Below are 7,417 nucleotides of genomic sequence, written 5' to 3'. Positions count from 1 at the left end.
TGCAGGAAATTTCGCAGGAAAATCCGTAGAAAACCTGCAGATTTTCCTGCGGATTTTGACTTTAGGGACTAAACCTCAAGCAAAAAGTAAGACATAGGGATTCAAACAAAAAACAATTATTTATAGGGACTAAAATAAAAAACTCGCTAACTTACAAGGACCAAAAGTGCATTTAAGCCTAATTTTTTTTAAAAACATATTTTGTAACAATTATTTATCGCGGCCAAATAACAAACCGAGTGTAATATATGTTCATTAGGAGTCTCCCATTTTTTATTTTTAAATCAGATATAACTACGGTCCAACGTACCAACTGTTGTTATACGTGAAGAGAGACACACTTCGAAACCCAACACCACAAATTGTGTGTTTATTCGTTAAAAAAGGTGTGTTCACTCAATTTCTATTTTTAAATAAAAATTAAACTTTCTCTCACCACATCAAGATAAACAACGATGGTGAAATATCATGACAATTTCCACTACTATGGAAAATACATTTCGTAAAACAATATTACAACGGCCCCCTTGTTAACCGCAGTGGTATCTTGTTTATGGATGCATTTTTTTTGGATTTACCTAAAAGATATCTCACTATGGTCATAGTTAAAATCCATAGTAACATGTACCAGGAGTTACACGGTTCGACCAGCTTCTTCAATTTCCAATTTTATCGTCACAAAAAGGAAGTCCTTCTATAACACAACAGTTTATTTAATAGACGGTGGTGTAATGTCCAAGCATTTCATCACGGTTCTTCTTATCAACCGTGATAAAAAGTGATATTTATTTATATATAAGCGAAATCATCTCTCGCTCAGTACATAAAAGTCGTTTCTCTAACAAGAAAACTCTAACTTATTTCACTCTTCTCTCTTAAAACATAATTCTAACATATATGTTACTCATCACACATATGACAACCTTCAGATTTGTCTTGACAGAGTTAATACAGCTATGTCGTCTTCACCAATGGCTTCTTTCAGGTTCGTTCATTAAACCTATGCTCCATTTTTGTTTATGGTTCTATTTTTCTATTATTGTTTATATTTGGTTTCCAACCATAAGATTTAATGTTCTGACTTGTTTATTTTTCTATGTATGTTTCTGCTTATTCTTACTTGTAGGTATGGTTGAATGGATGAAAAAAATTTATGAGGATGAAGCTAAAGTAAGCACAACAAACTTGTGTGAGCGCTGCAAACACATGTTTGCTGCTCTCACTTTAGATTCATCCTCATTTCATTTTGGATTCCTTTATGGGACATGTATGTTCTATGTTGTTTATGAGTTTGTTGTTGATGAATGTTGTTAATATTTGTTACAGATGAGTTTATTATATCTTATGTGGTTTGCTTGTTTTTCCAACAATTTATTAAATATATAAATTTTCGGAGTGCATTAGAAAATTATAATATTATAGATAAAATTATATTTAAAAGCAAGTTACACAATCAATTCTAGACAAAAATCCTTTAATCAATTACCCGCAATTTGTTCTTTAATAGTGAGAACTTGATTTAATACTTCTTATTTTTCAACCTCCTCTTCCCTCACCTCTAATTTAGTTTGCAATGTAAATAATATGCTGCAAAATGAATTAGAGATGAAGGAAGGATGGATGAAGAACTAGGAGCATCTAAACCAAGTTCTCACAATTAAAGAATAAAACGCGGATAAGGAGCTGAAGAATTCTTGTCTAGCATTGAGCATGTAATTTAGTCTTCTAATATAACTATATTTGTGTTTTAATAACGTTCTAGTTAGATTAGAATGAAATGTTAAATGTTTAGTCAACATTGGCGAAATGAGCATTCCGCATAATTTATAATAAACTCGGTGTATATACCACAACGGTTGTTTAGAAAAATCGCTGTTAATTATTTTTCTTTAAATTATATCAAAATTATTATTTGGAAACACATTGTTGTGGTAGGAAGAGTGTTACTTGAAATATTATTACCATCACGCGTCAGTGGTGGAAAACATCATACATACAACCACCCTTTACCCCAAAATGGTTGGTAAGTTGTTACGGTATGACTTTTGCAACAGTGTTGGTAGCACTTTTCCGTGGTAGTGTCACCACATTTCATGTTATAAATCATGGTGATATATTTTATCTCTAAAAGCTAACTTATATCACTTCAAAACAGACAATGCTTAAAGAAAATCCTAACTTATTTCACCCTAACAAAATCTCTCAAAACTCAAAAATAACTTGACCAACTAGTATAAATCAAGAAAAGATTTCACGAATCCTTGCAAGATGAAATAAGTGGAAGGTGCATGCCTTGCTGCTTCAAATATTCGTCTTCCTTCCAAACTTCTTTTGAGAAACTAAATCTTTCTCACAAATAAAAATATTTTTATCAAATAAATCGGACAAATATGTCCATGTGAATCCTGAGTATTTAGAAACGAGTCGTATACAGTCTAGAGTATTTGGATACGATACGTATAACTCATCGTTCAAATATTCGTCATCCCGTGTATTTGGATACGAGCCGGAAAACTTGTTGTTCAAATATTCGCATTTTGTTCAAAACACAGTAAATAAAGGAATTAATTCATTCTTTAGCGGATGAAAGATGACCTCTTGGCCGTTGTTGAAGCAGGCATAGCGGCAAGCAACAAAAGATTTGAAAATATTGATCTGGGAATTATCGTCCTCAGAGATGGAGAGATACCATTCAACAGTTTCTACGGTTTCGAGCTCGGGTTTGAATGAACGAAAAGTAAACAAAGATATGGACAGAAAACAAATAGACACATTCTTAGAAGAGAAATAACTTATCAGGCATGCAAATATATTCACTCTTCACAAACGTAAACTTACCGAACCATTATACTCAACCTACGATATTCGTCTATGTTATCACGTATCTCTCACATAAGTGTCCACCTCTGGAGCACCTACGAGATTAACTCACAACCAAGGTTATCTCTAACGCAAAGTTGCGAGAACATCCGTATTCTCACGTGGGCGATCTCTCGCGCGCCGCTTAAACACGAAAGCATTAAGAACGAATACCAACAGTGATTGTTAGCTATAAATCTATCTCTAGAGTTCAGAAACTAAGAGATAATCATCTTAGATAAGGATTCAAGAAGTTTATCTCTAAAGCAATCCAAATCTCAAGCACAAAGCAAAAATCTAAGATAACAATCAATACAGATTTATAAAGCAACTTTTATATAACGCCATGATCAACAAATATACATGAGTTTAAAGTAAAATAATATACAAAACTTAACCAAAGAGGAATACACAAAGAAAAAGAGAAATGAACTGAAAATCTCTCGGTTTATCAGCTCCGTTCGACGCTCAATCCACCCCCAATCATCCAAATGCAACCTCCGAAGTTGTTTTCTAAACTAATCTATCCAAAACATGAAGGTTGATGGAGTTGGGAACAAATACCCCAAAACCATAACCTAAAAATGTGATTTTTACCCCTATTTAGTGAGCTGATGTCTGTCATGGTCGCTCAGCGAGCGTACTCCCGCTTAGCGGTTGACAGTAAAAGTGAAATCTTGTTTTCGCCATAAGTTGAGAATCGTAACTTCGAATTGCGCCCGGTTCGTAGCGTTGAAAAGCTTATTCAATGCTCTATCCAATAATGAATGAATGGAAACCAAAATGATGATTTTGGTCATCCTTATTTTGATTCTATGGAAATCCTCTTGACGGTGGCTAAGCGGGCTTGCACCAAAACTGCGAAATCGAAGTCGTGCCTTTGACACTTTATTCCTCAAGGCTCCAATATGTATAACTACCTACAAAACACAAGAAAAACTATCAAATTGTATAAAAGTTTATGAAAATACAAATATTCACAAAGTATACGTATTTATACACAAAACGGGGAACTATTCAAACGGTATTAACAAAAGTATCGATAAGTGCCACTATTTACATACACATAATAAGTACATTTTGGCACTTATCAGCCGTAAAACCCTATGGGTCCCCGAGTATTACGATACGAGCCATATAGCTCGTTTGTCAAATATTTGTATTTCGTTAGAGAATTATGCCTAAATTTGTCCAAGTAGTTTTCAATAAATGGACGAAAAAGGATCTCTTTGACATATATCCCTGCAGATTCTTAAGTATTTGGATACGAGCCATTTAGCTTGTTGTTCAAATATTCGTATTTTGTCCCGAGTATTTGGATATGATTTGTATAGCTCGCCGTTCAAATAATCGTATTTCATTCCGAGTATTTGGATAGGAGTCGTATAGCTCGTCGTACAAAACATGCTAAATAAACGAATTAGTTCGTTCTTTCGTGGATGAAAGAGGTCAACTTGGACATATATCCCTATGGGTTCCCAAGTATTTGGATACAAACCGTATAACTCGCCTCTCAAATATTTGAATTTCCTTAGAAAATTATGACTAAATTTTTCTCAGATAATTTTCATTAAATGGACGAAAAAGAATCTCTTGGACATATATCCCTGCAAATTCTTATGTATTTGGATATGAGTCGTATAGCTCGTCGTTCAAGTACACGTTTTCCACCTAAAAATAATTTCAACAAATCAAATCTATTTTCTGCATTTGCGCGATCAAATTGAAACGCTTCACAATTAAAATCAATCAACAAACAAACCTTTTTACAACGAACTACAAGGCTCTAAGTTTCCAATTGCACCTCGGAATAAGTAGGCATATGATTTTGAAATCTTGTCAATCACTTAAATTAAAAACTATATTGTAGTCCTTTTGTTAATTTTTGTAAACTCTTTCAAAAAGAAAAAGAAGAAACTTAAATATTTTCTAGCTAACACTTTTTCAAAAATTAACTAGATGATTCACATTGTATACAATATATGCCCCGTAATACTAATGTCTTTCCCGCGCATAACCGACCTCCGACTCAAATTTGGCATTAGTACAAAAAATACCTATTAAGTCGGATAAAATTGAGTTGTAAGGTCGATTCCACCACCGACTTATTAGTTGGCGTTGTAATAAGTCATGACTTCTTAAGTCGGACTTTTGACCCGAGTTAACATAATACGGCTTAAGTCAGGGATGAACTCAACAGATATAGTTCCAACTTTAATAAACAAAATTTATTCCCGATGCATACTATTTTTTAAAAAATAAAATATTACCAAATACTTCTATTTTGTATGACTTAAACTACACAATATAAAACTTTTACTATTACACCAAATCATATTGTCCAAAGTAATGAAACTTTGGTGATTACAACAGAACCGTTTGATTGTGGGTTTCACCACCAAATTAAATTATATAACATATTTTCAAACTAAAAATGAAATTGAAATGTAAAACTTTATTAACTGATGTGTTTTGCTTTCGATTTATTAATAGAATATTTTTATGAATCAATCAAGCACAAACTAAATATTTCTAATACTTCCTAAATAGATCAGATAAAAATTTAGAAAATGAGATAAGAATAATTATTTGGTACCTCGAGTAGCTTTTGAATAATTTATTATTCTTCTTTACTATTTCAGAACCTCTCAGTTTCGATTTTCTTTCCTTCATGACAGTCGAGAATAGCTCTCGTATCTCTTTGTCCTCTAAGAATATGTCTCTCAAGACGGCAATATGACACTAGAGATGCCATGTACTTGTGCAAACCAAAGGTTCATCTAACTCTAAATGATTGACTGCCAAAGTTTATACTCATCCAATTTATTTATTTAATAAATCTCTATTTTTGCAATGTGCCTCCAGAAAGGGTGGGTTCTATTGGCAATAACTGACAGTTTTTTTTCACTACTTCAAGTTGACCATCTCGAAAACTCGTTCTACTTCTAAACAATCTCCGATTGACATCTTTTTAAGAGATAAAATCACTAGTAACACGCGTTCCGTTTTTTCATCAAATGGAAGTAATGTAGATAGTTAACTTATTTGTCGGGTACATAGAACGGACGTCTGGTTAGCATGTGACATTTCTATCTTTCCGCAAACCTCTAATGATTCAGATTCAGAGTCAATAGTTAACATATTATATTTATAAGTCAATAGTGAAACTATACTTAACATGTATTTTGTTAATTAATTATATTTTGTTTTGCAATGAAAAAAAATGTAATTTCACGTAATAATGCTAAAATTTGGGCAAGATTAATCTGTTTAAAATAAAGTTATAACTAATAGGGGTTACAAATGGTCGCAATATATAAGCGATGTTGGTAACGATCATAGGATTCATTAAAAAAATATATAAACCATAAATATTAGCAACGGCTAAAATCGTCACCATTTTATTTTGGACCAGATTTGAAATAATATAGAATTTTTGCATTCGGTGGAACAATGATTTTATGAACTGTCGCAAAACAGACTCATGAAATAGAAATTTCCGACATTTGATAAACCTTCATAATTTTAATTTCTCAATGGCAATAATCATCACCAAACTATTAAAAATGAACTAGGTTTATATAAACAATATTATCAAACTTCAAATTTTAAGCATAACAAGATCACACATGCTATTAATCTTAAAACATTGTTACAAAAATAGAATGATGTTCTAAAATAAAATTTTATTGTGGAATATATCAATTATATTTTTACTAAAGTACATATTATTTTATTGAAACAACTTTTACTCTCACTTTTTGCTTGCATAATTTCTTTTTTATTTTAGCTTCTCATAGATGCTGGCTTTAAAAGTGACAACAACAAACTGTAGAGTAACAACCTCCACCTTTATTATATCCCTCATTTCTGCACATTTGGTCACAATTTTGGCATGGCCCAATGCATGGAAAAGGTGATAAATTGTTCAAATCTGGTGTTGCTCCTGCCACAAAAATTTAAATAAAACTTTTGAGCTATACAAAAACTAACATACAAGAAAAAAAAAATAAAAAGTATTTTCCTTTAAGAATATTTTTGGTACCTGAAGACAGAACCAATGCAATGCATAAAAGTCCCAATAGAAGAGATTGGCAGATGAGCGTTGCCATTTTTCTTTCAAGATTTTCTTACAACTCTAGCAATATGCATAATAATCTTCGAACTCTTTATATAGTATTTATTAGGCATGAATTTTGAGACTTAAATAGTATTTTTTATTTATGTATTAAATAATAATTTAATAATAATATCATAATAATTGAAAGTTTGGAATATTCATTTCATATCACATAAATACCCAAAAAGTAGAGAAAGAAGATGTAAAAAGATAGAGGCAGATTTTAGACTACATGTCTAGAAAAAGTATTATCATCCATCAATAGATAATATTATAAATAATGTAGTTTATTTAACATAGAAAAGTGACCATAGCATTACTGCAAGTGTATGATTTTCCATTTTCTTCAGAAGTAGAAATTAATTGACAAAAAAAGTAAAATAAATCATACTCACACACCGTATTTTTTGTGTTCAAATAACTTTACTCTTTGCCTAA

At 31.8% G+C, this 7,417-nt stretch overlaps 1 long non-coding RNA gene across 1 annotated transcript; it reads right to left on the bottom strand.

The window, feature by feature from the left end:
- Positions 1-6,525: 6,525 nt before the first annotated feature.
- Positions 6,526-7,039, bottom strand: LOC131611790 (uncharacterized). The gene is made up of 2 exons (XR_009287139.1): positions 6,905-7,039; positions 6,526-6,805 (listed from the first exon to the last, which is right to left on the bottom strand). It is a non-coding gene; the product is annotated as an uncharacterized LOC131611790 (long non-coding RNA).
- Between the last annotated feature and the right edge of the window lie 378 nt (positions 7,040-7,417).

Source organism: Vicia villosa, linkage group LG6 (assembly GCF_029867415.1).
Source record: "Vicia villosa cultivar HV-30 ecotype Madison, WI linkage group LG6, Vvil1.0, whole genome shotgun sequence".
Lineage (NCBI taxonomy): Eukaryota > Viridiplantae > Streptophyta > Magnoliopsida > Fabales > Fabaceae > Vicia > Vicia villosa.
The sequence above is the reverse complement of the archived record's forward strand: the minus strand, read 5'-3'. Positions and strand labels throughout refer to the sequence as shown.